The sequence below is a fragment of the Loxodonta africana genome, chromosome 7, assembly GCF_030014295.1.
Source record: "Loxodonta africana isolate mLoxAfr1 chromosome 7, mLoxAfr1.hap2, whole genome shotgun sequence".
NCBI lineage: Eukaryota > Metazoa > Chordata > Mammalia > Proboscidea > Elephantidae > Loxodonta > Loxodonta africana.
Genome location: NC_087348.1, coordinates 32,289,116 through 32,303,936, shown reverse-complemented (window position 1 = coordinate 32,303,936; position 14,821 = coordinate 32,289,116). Strand labels below are relative to the sequence as shown.

Sequence of the window (14,821 nt, the reverse complement as noted above, 5' to 3'; positions counted from 1 at the left end):
GAGATAGACAAGACACAGTGGCTGCAACAATGGTTCAAAGAGACCAAAGATTGTAAGGATGGCACAGGATCAGACAATATTTCATTCTGTTATACATAAGGTCACCAAGAGTAGGAGCTGACTTGACAGCAACCTAACAAATAACAACAACAAAGTCTTAGTATAGAATTCCTGGAAGGTACATATGTTTAATACACCCAGCTGATAACCAAAAGCTTGGATGTTGAGCTCACCCAGAGATGCCTCAAAAGAGAAGCCTGGTGATCTACTTCCATAAACTCAGCCATTGAATAACCTATGGAGTCCAGTTCTACTGTAACATACTTGGGGTCACAAGAGTTGAAGTAGGCTCAATAGCTATTGATTTGGTTTAGTCTCAGTATATATTTCGTATTTTCAAAATGGATAGAGTCAATTCCTGAGACTGGGCAATGCCAAGGAAAAACTTTAATAACAATAAAAGTTTATGGTATTGAGCCAAACAAGGCAAAAGACATGCTCAGAGGATGCATGGATTTGAATGTGTGAGGGCACAGAGGGCAAGTAAAGTAACCTTTGGGAGATTCTCCACAGGGATTGCAGGGTGAGGAATTAAACTTCCAAAAGAGTGCTGAGTAATTGTTATAAAAAATGTGAGGGTAAGTTACATCATAGAGCTTTGAGGACATCACCATTATACCAAAACCTGTTGTGGTCGAGTCGATTTTGACTTGTAGCAACCCTGTGGGACAGAGTAGAACTGCCACGTAGAGCTTCGGAAGAGCACCTGGCAGATTTGAATTGCAGACCCTTTGTTAGCAGCCATTACACTTAGCCACTACGCCCCCAGGGTTTCCATCATCATTATAGTAAGTGAAAATACAGTTATACAAATACTAATTCATCAGTCAATGATTAATATGGATTATTTTGAATACAGTCATAGGTATATAGAGGTAAAATTTATTTGTACTTGTAAAATTATGCATTGAAAGATTAATTAGTGGTTTATTTGAAAATGTTCTAGGACATATGGACACTATTAACTACAAACAAGACATTTGCTTCCATAATTTTGAGTAGAAATATGGACTAACATCCAACATTCTTTTCGGTTTTACTCAATGCTAAAAATGTACTTTACAAACCAATTTCTCTCAAACATTTTTTCATTGCTTCTTTTACATCTTTGTTCCTCAAACTGTAGATGATGGGATTCAGCATGGGAATCACAATGGTGTAGAATACAGACACTATCATGTCATGGTTTAAAGCATAGCTGGAACTTGGTCTCATATACATGAAGAGGATTGTTCCATGGTAAACTGACACTCCAGTTAAGTGAGAACCACAAGTGGAAAAGACTTTTTGCCTCACTTCAGGAGAGTGCATCCTCAGAATGGCTGACAAAATGAAGCCATAGGAGATCAGGACAATCAGGATGGTGAATACCTCAACAGAACCCACAAAGTAGAAGAGCAGAAGCTGGTTGATGTGAGTGTCAGAACAGGAGATAGGAAGGAGTGGCGGGATATCACAAAAGACATGTCTAAGTTCATTGGATGCACAGAAGGAGAGGCTAAAAGTCACAACTGTGTGTAAAGTACCATGCACAATACCACCAACATATGAAGCAGTGACAAGTGGCACATAGACTCTGGGTGACATGTTAACAGAATACAGAAGTGGGTTGTAGATTGCTACATAGCGATCATATGCCATTGCTGCCAAGAGAAAGCACTCTGTGGCCCCAAAAGTGACAAAGAGCAACATCTGTGTTGCACATCCAATAAGTGAAATGGCTTTATTGTCAGTCAGAAAATTGACCAACATTTTTGGAGTGACAGCTGAAGAATAGCAGGCATCCAAGATGGATAACATGCACAGAAAATAGTACATCAGATTGTGAAGTCGGGCATCTGCCGTGACTAATAAAACCAGCCCCAAATTTCCCAGCAGGATAAAAACATAAATTGCAAAAAATAGCAAAAAAATGTAGATTGAAGCTCAAAGTCATCTGTGAAGCCCAGCAATGTAAACATGGTGACTTCGGTGATATTCTTCAACTGAATCCTGTATGGCTGTACCACTGACAACACTGACATTTCAGTGGCTATGTCTGGGTCCTAAATGCAATATTCTGATACCCTGTGGAAACAGAGTGTACCCAGTTACATCTTCATCTTTGTTTCTTTGAAGAGGGTAATAACATCCTATAGGCAGTGATGGGATGTTGTTGTTGTTAACCGCTTTTGAGTTGACCTCCGACTCATGCCAACCGCATGCACAACAGGATCAGACCTTTGTGATCCATGGAGTTTCTATTAACTGATTTCCGGAAGTAGATTGCCAAGCCTTACTTCCCAGTCCATCCTAATCTGGAAGTTCTGCTGATGCCTCTTCAGCATCACAGCAAATGCAAGCCTCGACTGACAAATGGGCAGTGGCTGCACTTGAGGTGCTTTGGCCAGAAATCAAACCTGGGTTTCCCATATGAAAGGGCAGAATTCTACCACAGAACCACTACTGCCCCCTAGAGATGGGATAGGCAGTGACAAAGTGGTTGAGCCCCAAGAACACCAAACCCTTTGCCATCCAGTACATTCTGACTCATAGCAACGTTACAAGACAGGGCAGAACTGCTGCACAGGGTTTTCAAGGAGCAGCTGGTGAATTTGAACTGGCGACCTTTTGGTTAGCAGCTGACCTCTTAACCCCGGTACTACCAGGGCTCCATTTGGTCCCATGTGGATGCAATTTTCTGATTATATATAAAAGAAATGGTTTCATTGTTTTGTTAGCCAAGCCGGTCATGTTAAAAGAAACAAACAAAAAACAACCACAAAAAAAAACTTGCCAACTTAAGTGGTTCTCAAAAATGCAAAATTTTATGATTCTCAAAGACCAATGAATAGAAGAATTTAAAAATCCAAAAACCATATAATTGAAAGTACACAGGAGGACACTAGCCCAGAATTTGCTGCAGTGTGCATCCACACCTTTCCTTAACATCCTCGATTATAAAATGAGAACAACGGCATTAACCAGTTACAAGATTGGATTACACTTAAATGAGAAAACCTTTGTGAAAAAGATCTAATTTTAAAATTTTCTCAGATACTAGAGAATAGGATAATTTAGACTTACATTTCAAGTTGTTTTAAAAGGCAGTCTCTGATGATCCAACCATTTGATGTGCCATTTTCTCTTAATTATCCCATTCCATGGGCATTTCTAGAACAGTGGTGAGCAGCACAGTAGACTGTATTCTGGAGACAGATTCATCTTATATGCAAAGGAAAACAGGACATTATCTTTTTTTTAAAGTTTCTCTTTCAAACACTTATTATTAAGTTGTCCGTTTTTCCTTTGCAGCTTATTGTACCATTATTGTTGTTTTCCAAGTTTTAACTTAATGACAATTTTGAAACTTCTTTCTATTCGTAAGTAGTCCTGGTGGAACAGTGGTTGAGTGCTTGGCTTCTAATCTAAAGGTCAGCAGTTGGAACCGCCAGCCACTACACAGGAGAAAGATGTGGCAGGCTGCTTTGGCAAAGATTACAGCTTTGGAAAACCTATAAGGTTTTCTGTCTAAGGCCACTGCAGAGTTATAAGTGACAATCAACTTGACTGCAATGGGTTTGCTTTCTGTTTTTTCTGTCATTAGTCCTGCAAAGTCCTTGGGTGGATTTTAGAGACATATTCCTTCCCTCACCCCACCCCAAGAATAACATAGTCATTTCTTTAATATATTATAGTTGCTTATGGAGTCTTAGAATAACTATGAAATAAATGTCACCCAATAATTACTAATAAATTTATAGCTGTTATTGCTAAAAGAATAAAGTCACTATTATTGCCACAAAGTAGTACTATTTATTTCCTGTATGCCATTTGTTTTATGCCATCAGGCTGTTTCTCATTTAATGGAGTATGAATAAAGAAAAGTACATGGGAAAAAAAAAAAAAAGAACCAAAGAGGCATCTGTACCTCACCTGAAAGCCTCACCTACTAAAACACCATTAAACATTGGATTCATCTTATTTAGGAGCGAGATTTCAGGACTTTCATTTTTCCTTCATTGTGTCATAGACCAATGTGTTTGACCCATTGTTTTTCAGCATTTAAGGAAGTGGCTTGTGTGTTGCTATGATTCCGGAAGCTATGCCACCAGTATTTCAAATGCCAGAAGGGTCACCTGAGGTGAATAGGTTTGAGAGGAGCTTCCCGACTAAAACAGATGAGGAAGAAAGGCCTGGAGAATTACTTCTGAAAATTAGCTAATGAAAACTCCACGGATCATAACAGAATATTGCTGGATATAGTGCTAAATATAAGCCACCAAGTTTTGACCAAACCAAACCAACTCATTGCCATGAATCCTTTCCGACTCATAAGAACCCCACAGCACAGAATAGAGCTGCCCCATAGGGCTCCAAGGCTGTAATCTTTATGGAAGAAGACTGCCACATCTTTCTCTGGCAGAGCAACTGGTAGGTTAAAACTGTTGACCTTTTGGTTAGCAGCCCAGGGCATAACCATTGCACCATCAGGACTCCCCTAGGTTGGAAGGCACTCAGAATACACAGTAGCCACAACAACAGATTGGAGCATGTCATTAGTCATGAAGACAGCACAGGACCAGGTGACACTATGCATTTTTGTAAATGGAGCTGCCATTAATCAGAACTGATTTGAGGGCAACTAACAATAACAGGAAGTATAAAATCTGTCATGAATAGAGTGGGACTTCAATCAGTGTTCTACAAATGATTTATCTTCATCTCGTGCCACTTATTACAGTTTTATCTTATTCAGACATCATTTTTAAAGAAGAGAATGAACTAATCAGCTTTATTACCGTTGGAAGGAGAGGAAGGTACGTGTCTCCTTTTTCTCTAAAATGCTCCTCACAGATCCATGTGGGAGATTTTTCTAATACCTAGAATAAATAGCTTCATAAACTGGGGTCACAGAGCAAAAAATGGTCATTTGATCTTCAAAGAACTCTAGTATAAAAAGATAAATTTAAATTAAATTGCTAGCTCTGTCTAAATCCAGGTAATTTGTATATAACTCTTGGGAATATACACACTAATATCTTCTTATAATAAATTCTAATTGTATTTTAGGTTATATAAATCAGAACTAATAAAGGCATCTGATAAATAATAAAATATATATTAATGTGTTCTTCAAAATTCACAATTTCATTTCTGTTCAAATCCTCGATCCTCTTTCTCTCTCTTTTTGCCTGTCTCTTTCTTTTCCTTCCTCTCTTCTCTCTTTGCCTTCCAAGAATCCATGGAAGACAAAAAAAAATATTTATTGAAGAGAAAAACAAAACAAAACCCTTTTCCATTGAGTCAATTCTGACTAATAGCGACATTATAGCACAGAGTAGAAATAGGAACTAGTAGTAGATAGGAAAAAGCACAGTGAAGGGAAATAAAAATATGCCAGCAAATTTTGAATAAGAGACTAATTATTATTCTACTAAAGGAATCCATTACAAAATCTATTACAAAATGTAACTTGACTAACACACGCAGGAAAAATGCCAGCTAGGTTGCAGTTCTAACAGTCTTTTCACATACGAGTCTGAGATGAAACAGCAATGGTGGAAGATTAAGGACATTGTATTTGGACTTGAAAAACCTCTATTAAAATCTCAGAAGTAGCACCTAGTGACAGTGTGAGCTTGGAGAAGTAACATCGTCCTCTGTACCAAGCAATAGGTAAGACTGACAGAATATTTCAGACACATCCTGTTCAACCACATGGATGAAGTATTCATGTGGAGTGCTTATTAATGTGATGTATCAACATAATTTACTAAATTAAATTTTTCATTGTATGTGAAACATACATTAAATTTAAAAGTAACTTCCAAATTCTGTTTATTAAAAAAAAAAGTTACAAATTCAATTTTTTTTTCCCATCAAAACACTGAGCAATGACTGACCCTGAAGCCAGTAGCTAGGTGTTTTTTTCAGTTATTCATATTTGTTAAGTGAAACACACACACACACACACAAAGTTGTCATGGAATTATTTCTGACTCACAGTGACCCTGTAAACAGAGTAGAACTGCCCCATAGGATTTCTTAGGCTGCAATCTTTACTGAGGAGTGCTGGTGGCATAGTGGTTAAGAGCTCGGATGCTAACCAAAAAGAAGTTCAAATTCACCAGCTGCTCCTTGGAAACACTATGGAGCAAGGCTACTCTGTCCTACAGAGTTGCTATGAGTTGGAATGGACTCAGTGAGAGTGGGTTTGGCTTTTTGCTTTTAAATCTTTACTGAAGCCGGCTGTTGCTTCTTTCTCTCACCAACAGCTGGTGGATTCAAAATGCCACCTTTTAGTTAGCAGCCTAGCACTTAACCACTGCCTCACCTGGTCTCCTTTATGACACTAAATATGTATTCAAATACCATTTTAATGAAATTACACCCAATGGATCCTAAGGTTCTATGCTGTAAAGGATCATAGAAAATGCACCTCTGCCAGTGCACTCTGCCTTTGTCTTGTCAGTGAAATAATTGTGTGTTTTGTTTAAGTTCTCCCGATACTCTCGCGGATGTAACTTTCAGGCACCGTTCATGGCTCTGAGCTTGTCTGTAGAACAAGAATGTGATTTATAAAGGAAGCTAGGTTTTACACCATGTTAGCTCCCATTAAAGTAATTATCTACATCACTGTAGGGAACTGGAGACTTGATAGAGAAAAAAGTAAGGGGTTTAAATGTTTCTTCAACCTTCTTCAAACAGACATTTCTGTTTACTAAGCTGTAAGGAAATTAGAACTAGTGTTTTTACAACTGGTTGATAGAGACTAGAAAGACAAAAACAAATACCCTGAAATATTTAACAAAACCTGAACCATCAGGAAGAGTAAAATCAAATTAGTTCCTCAAGTCTCATACAGTCAGAAATTGTAAGGTATCAGAAGTTCCTGAGAACAATACCACAAATACTAAGGTTGAGAAGCTATGACAGTAGAAAAAAGTAGCTACGGTATATTATTGAGTGGATCAGTCACTGGAGAAGGACATCATGCTTAGTAAAGCAGACGGTCAGTGAAAAAGAGGAAGACCGTCAGTGAGATGGACTGACAAGGCTGCAACAATGGGCTGAAGCATAACAAGGATCATGAGGATGGCACAGGACCAGCAGTGTTTCATTCTGTTTTACATAGGGTCACTATGAGTCAGAACTGACTTGCAGCACCTAACAACAGCAAGGAAACTAAATGAAAAAAGAAAAAAGCCCTGTTGTGGTCCAGTCGATTCGGACTCATAGCAACTCTATAGGACAGAATAAAACTGCCCCATGTGGTTCCCAAGAAGTGGCTGGTGGATTCTAACTGCTGATCTTTTGATTAGCAGCAGAGCTCTTAACCACTGCATCACCAGGGCTCCAAGTGGATCCTAGCGGTCAGGAATTTTGTGTACATTATCATATGTAATCTACAGAGCAAACTTAAAACAATCTAAGTTAATGTCCTTTTATAGATGAAAGAATTGAGGCCCACCTAGACATATAACTCGTGCAAAGTCACACAGATAGTGACTAGTGGAGCAAAAATTCCAGCTCAGATTTTTCTGATTCCATAGTCTACACCATTTCCGATCCATTATGCCATGCCATAATTCTGGTGTCATCATTCCCTAGAAAAAATGCAGAAAAATATCCTCACATATTTTAATTTTTTTTTTAATTAACCCAGCTTAAATAGACCAGGAAATTAAAAAAAAAAAAAATCAACATTTTCTAGAACAAAATAATTTTAAAATTAATTTATATTTCTTCAAGTGAAAGCAATTATGACCCAGAAATACCATACAACTAATGTGCTGTGTGAAATCTTGTTTTCTCTTCATTTAATTATTTCCTTCATTTTTAAATATAGCTTCTTAATTATACTGCTGCTATGATGAAATTAAAGCAAATTGCTGATTTACACATCTATTGACCTGACTATAAAAGGAGCTCTTTCCGTTTTCTTTGCTATGTTCTCAGGAAGATACCAGATTCAATTTTTAATACAAGTCTGAATTAACTAGAATTACCTATTTCAAATTTCAATGTTAAATCATGTACATTAGTTTGAGATTCAAGTATCTAGCTTCTAAAATATTTTGTAAGTGTGGAAAAAGGTTCCCTCTTACCTGTGGAACCAAACTGCTCACTGAATCAATGTTTGCTATAACTGTTACGTGTATGGATTTTTATACCAGCTTCTTAAGGCCTTCTTGTAGGCCACGGGGGATTTCCCAAGGAGAAAACACACTAACTCTTTTCTGGAACAGAAAAGAAACAAGATCCCCCTCTCCTCCTGCAGTAAACAAGAGAATAAAAAAAAAAAAAAAATAGCTTGGGTAAAATAAACCACCTGATAAAAATAATTCAATGAATCAGCTTGACCTCCAAAAAAAATGGTTCCTCAGTTGAAAAGCTTATGACATAGGATTGGAAAATAAATGTAATGATGCAGGACATAGTTCTTGCTCTGATGCTAATTAGCTACGGGTCACTAGACTAATAAATCAAATTCCATGAAAACCAGTTTCTTTCTTCCAGTAATATAGCCTGTTTAATTTTTTTAAACTAAAAAGAATGTTGTAAAGAAATCAGAGCCCTCACCTACTGCTGCTGGGAATGTAAAATGGCACAGCCATTGTGGAAAACAATTTCACACTTCCTCATAAATGAATGTCACATCCCTGATCCAATGTAAAGGGAGTTTCACAGGAATGTGGCCTACACCACCTTTTTCTACAAGGGATAAAGGAAAGGGAAGCAAGCAGAGAGTGGGGAACTCATATCACCAAGAAAACAGTGCCAGGAGCAGAGCATGTACTTTGGACCTGGGTTCCTGCATGGAAAAGGTCCTACTCCAGAAGAAGATTGATGACAAGTGCCTTCCTCCAGAGCTGACAGAGAAAGCCTTGCCCTGGAGCTTATGACCTTAATTTGGATTTCTAGACTACTAGACTGTGAGAGAATAAATTTCTCTTTGTTAAAACCATCCACTTGTGGTATTTCTGTTACAACAGCACTAGATGACTAAGACAGAAATTTGGTGCCAAGAGTGGGGTGCTCCTGTAACAGATACCTAAAATGTGGAGGTGGTTTTGAATATTGTGAATGGATAGAGAAGCTACAGCGGCAGAGGACCAGCAGCAGCAGAGAACATGAAGCAGTAGAGAAATGGCAGTGGCAAAGAACCAGCAGCAGCAGAACCAGGAGACCAGCACCAGACAGCACTGGAGCCAACCCACACATGGAGCCAGAGACCTGAGTGTCTGCAAGCATGAGGCTTCCTGGTGGAGTGAGGTGCCTCTGGGCACTTATTGGTGGAGCTAGGCTTTCCAAACCACAGAGCAAGACAACTGAGTTCCTGTATGCAGGAGGCTTCCAGATGGGATGCGGTGCCTCCAGGCACTTATTGTTGAAGCTACAGAGCTTTGGAACACTTGCTGGAGCTGGGAAGATGAGGGCAGCAAGGCCTGAGATGCAGACAGCCAAGGAACACTGCAAGCCAAGGTGACTCAGTCTCAAAAGTTATGGCCTCCACCTCTGGGATTTCAAAGGGTGGAGCCCTGGCCTCTGATGTTTCTAAGGGTGGCGTTGCTACTCAGATGAACTGGGAGAATGTTGTACCTGAAGCTGAGGGAGCAAAGTTGCTGTCCCAATGGGCCTGGAAGGAGGAGCTGAAGCCCAGGGTCAAGCAACTCCACTCAGAGTCCTGACTGATGTTATTGAGCTTTTCTATCATCTCTTTGCACAGTTGTAGTTGACTTGATTCCTGAATATTTCTTCTGTAAAGGTCCATGTATATAGTCACCATTTATGTTGGTGAAAAATGGTGTTTGCAATGAAGTCTCTGGTCTTGCAAAATTCTGGCCGGTATCTAGAGTTTGGAGGGCAGAGCTATTGTGTTAATGGCCTCAGAGAACAGAGAATTATTTCTAACTCCTAAGGGCTAGTGTAATGTGTTCTGCTGAGTTGCTTTGTGCCTGTTATGCCTTCTTTCCCTCCAGTTTCTCCCATTTATAATGGAAATGTCTAGCTTGTGTCTGATTTGCCATTGTGCTTTGGAAGCAGATAACTTGTATTCTAGATTTCACAGATGAAGAGGAATTTTTGAATTTTGGACTTGGAGCTAATTTTGCTATGTTGTGGTGGGGTGAATGTGTTTTATGTGTGGCAAGGACAAGAATTTTGGGGAGTGAAAGGATGGAGTGTCATACATTGAATTGTGTCCCCCCAGAATATGTATCAAATTAGGCCATGATTCCCAGTATTGTGTGGTTGTCCTCCATTTTGTGATTGTAATTTTGCATCAAAGAAGATTAGGGTGAGATTGTAACACCTTTATTGAGGTCACATCCTTGATTCAATGTAAAGCAAGTTTCCCCACATGTGGCCTACACCTCCTTTTATCTTACAAGAGATAAAAGAAAAGGGAAGCAAGCAGACCTCATAACACCAAGAAAGCAGTGCCAGGAGCAGAGCACCTACTTTGGGCCTGGGGTTCCTGCATGGAGAAGCTCCTAGTCCAGGGTAAAACTGATGACAAGGGCCTTCCTCCAGAGCTGACAGAGAAAGCCTTCCCCTGGAGCTGATGCCCTGAGTTTGTACTTCTAGCCTACTAAACTCTGAGAGAATAAATTTCTCTTTATTAAAGCCATCCACTTGTGGTATTTCTGTTACAGCAACACTAGATGACTAAGACAAAGTCTGACCAAACTTTCCCTGATTTTAGACTGCACAGTATCTCATTGTTCTCTTCATATGACTGCCTCTTGATCTATATACAGCTTCCTCATGAGCACAATTAAGTATTCTATAATTCCCATTCTTTACAAAGTTAGAAAAGTTATCCATAATTTGTTATGAGCCACGCAGTCCAATGCTTTTGCATAGTCAATGCATCACAGGTAAACATCTTTCTGGTATTTTCTGCTTTCCACCAGGATCCATCTGACATCAGCAATGATATTCATGGTTCCACATCCTCTTCTGAATAAAGCTTGAATTTCTGGCAGTTTCCTGTCGGTATACTGCTGCAACCACTTTTGAATGATCTTTAGCAAAATTTTACTCTAGTGTCATATTAAAAATATTGCTCAATAACTTCCACATTCAGTTGGATCATCTTTCTTGAGAATAGGCATAAATATGGACCTTTTCTAGTTGGTTGGCCAGATAGCTGTCTTCTAAATTTCTTGACATAGGCGAGTGAGCACTTCTAGTGCTGCATCAGTTTGTTGAAACATCTCAACTGGTATTCTGCCAATTCCTGGAGCCTTGTTTTTCTCCATTCCCTTCAGTGTAGCTCGGACCTCTTCCTTCAGTACCATCAGTTCCTGATTGTATGCTACCTCCTGAAATGGATGAAAGTTGACAAATTCTTTGTGTATCTTGTCTCTGCGTATTCTTTCCATCTTATTTTGATGCTTCCTGAGTCGTTTAATATTTCCCCCTGTAGAATCTTTCAACATTGCAACCCAAGGCTTGAATTTTTTCTTCAGTCCTTTCAGCTTGAGAAATGTCTAGTGTGTTCTTCCCTTTTGGTTTTCTAACTACAGTTCTGTGCATGTGTCATTATAATGCTTTACTTTGTCTTCTCGATCTGGCCTTTGAAATCTTCTGTTCAGCTCTTTTACTTCACTATTTCTTCTGTTTGTTTCAGCTTCTCTATGTTCAAGGTCAAGTTTCAGAATCTCTTCTGACATCCATTTTGGTCTTTTCTTTCTTTCCTGTCTTTTTAATGACCTCTTGCTTTCTTCATGCATAATGTCATTGATGTCATTTCACAACTCGGTTTGGTCATTAGTGTTCAAGGCATCAAATCTATTCTAGAGATGGTTTCTAAATTGAGATGGGATATATCAAGGTTGTATTTTGGCTCTCGTAGAATTGTTCTGATTTTCTTCAGCTTCATTTTGAAATTGCATATGAGTAACTAATGGTCTGTTTTGCAATCTGCCACTGGCCTTGTTCTGAGTGATGATATTGAGCTTTTCCATCATCTTTTTGCACAGTTGTAGTTGACTTGATTCCTGTGTATTTCTTCTATAAAGGTCCGTGTATACAGTCACCATTTATGTTGGTGAAAAAAGGTATTTGCAATGAACTAGTTGGTCTTGCAAAATTTTATCCTGCGATCTCTGGTATTGTTCCTAAAACCAAAGCCATATATTCCAACTACCAATTCTTCTTTGTTTCCAACTTTCAAATTTCTATCACCAAAAATTTTCAATGTATCCTGATTGCATGTTCCATCACTTTCAGGCTACCGTCTGAAAAAAATGAAATACATAGGAGTAAATCTAACAAAGGATATAAAAAACCTATACAAAGAAAACTAGAAAACATGGTTGTAAGGAACCAAAAGAGACCTACGTAAATAGGAAAACATACCAAGTACATGAATAGGAAGACACAACATTGTAAAAATGCCAATTCCATGCAAAGAAATCTACAAATACAATGCAATCCCAATCCAAATACCCAAAGCATTCTTTAACTAGATGGAAAAACTAATCATTAACTTTGTATGAAAAGGAAAGAGGCCCTGATAAGTAAAGAAGAAATGAAGAAGAAGAAGTAGGAGGACTTATACTACCTTACCTCAGAACCTACTATGCAGCTATGGTAGTCAAAGCAGTCTGGTACTGGTACAACAACAGACACATTGATCAATGGAACAGAGCTACGAACCCAGATGTAAATCCATTCCAGTGTCCATGGAATGAGAAAAAGGCAGTCTTTTTAACAAATGATGGTGGCAAAATTGGATATTCATCAGCAAAAAAATGAAACAGTACCTTACACCATACAAAACAACTAACTTAAAATATACCAAAAACTTAAATATAAAATCAAACTAAAAAGATAATGAAAGAAAATGTAAGGTCAATGCTAGAGTCCCTAACACATGGCATAAGTAGGATACAAAACATAGTTAACAATACACAAATAGCAGAAGATAAGCTACGTAACTAGGATCTTCTAAAACTTAAACACTTATGCTCATTAAAAGCCTTCACCAAAAGAGTAAAAAGAGAACCTACAGACTGGGGGGAAAAAAAGAAATTGGCTGTGATCTATCCAAAAAGGCCTAATCCCAAAAAATCTATAGGAAAATCCAACACCTCTACGACAAAAAGAAAATCCATTTAAATCATGGGCAAAGGATATGAGCAGACTCTTCACCAAAAAAAAAAAAAAAAAAACACTAAAGCAGCCAACAGAGCAAGAGAAAATGTTCACGATCACTAGCCATTAAAGAAATGCAAATCAAAACTACAATGAGATACCATCTCACACTGCATTACTGGCACAAAAAAAGAAAAAAATAATAATAGGAAATAAAAAATGTTGAAGAGACCCCAGGGAGATCGGAACTCTTATGCACTGCTGATGGGAATGCCAAATGGTACAATTGTTTTGGAAAATAATAAGGTACTTCCTTAAAAAGCTAGAAAGAGAAATACCATATGAGCCTTCCATTTCACTGCTAGAAATATATCCTAGAGAAGTAAGAGCTGTCACAGAAATAGACATATGTACACTCATGTTCATTGCAGCATTATTCACAATAGCAAAAACATGGAAACAACTTAAGTGCCCATCAACAGATGAATGGATAAACTATGGTACATACACACAAAATGAAGAACAATGATGAATCTGAGAAACATCTGACAACATGTATGAGTCTGGAAGACATTATGCTGAGTAAAATAAGTCAATCACAAAAGGACAAATACTGTATGACACCACTATTATAAAATTTCATGAAAAGATTTACACACAGAAAGCAACAATCTTTGATGGTTATGAGGCAGGGAAGGGATGGAGAGGGAAAAACACTAACTAGACAATTGAAGGGTAAGATGGGGTAGTCAACAAAACTTCAGTCAGGCAAAGTCATAGAAGGTTGGTTCATAGACACATTGAAACTCCCTGAAGGACCAAATTACTGGGCTGAAGGCTGGCGACCATGGTCTCGGGGGACAGCTAGCTCAATTGGCACAACATAGTTTATAAATAAAAAGTTTACATTATACTTTGCTGAGTAGCATCTGGCATCTTGAAAGCTTATGAGCAGACATCTAAGAGACACCATTGGTTCCACCCGGTCTGGTGCAAGGAAATATGAAGGAAAAACATAATGGAAAGATTAGTCCAAAAGACAAATGGACCCACAACAGACTGAGTCCAGTACAACTAGAGATGGTTGTCCAGCTACCGCCACTGACTGTGCTGAAAAGGATCACAATAGAGCATCCTGGACAGAGCTGGAGAAAAATGTAGAACAAATTCTAACTCACAAAAAAGACCAGATGTACTGGTCTGACAGAGACTGAAGAAACCTCAAGAGTATGGCTTGCGGAAACCCTTTTAACTCAGTACTGAATTCACTCCTGAGGTTCATTTTAAGCCAAATATTAGCCCTGAAACAAACAAACAAAAAAGTCGTTGAATCCATTGCAAACCACAGTGACCCTACAGGTCAGAGAAGAACTGCCCCATGGGGTTTTCAAGGAGTGACTGGTGGATTCAAACTATCAACCTTTTGGTTAGCAACTGAGTTCTTAAGCACTGCATCATCAGAGCTCCTATAGGCCCATAAAACTAATAATAATACACATAGTTCAACCAAGTTAAAAAAAAAATGTGCTTATATACTTCAACCAAGTATATAAGACTAAATGGGCACACCAGCCTAGAGGCAAGGGTGAGAAGGCAGGAGGGGACAGGAAAACTAAACGAATGGAAATGGGGAACCCAAGGTTGAGAAGGGGAGAGTGTTGACAAGTTGCAG

General features: G+C 38.6%; 1 pseudogene; it reads right to left on the bottom strand.

The window, feature by feature from the left end:
- Positions 1-974: 974 nt before the first annotated feature.
- On the bottom strand, positions 975-2,315 carry LOC135231933 (olfactory receptor 5T3-like; annotated as a pseudogene).
- Between the last annotated feature and the right edge of the window lie 12,506 nt (positions 2,316-14,821).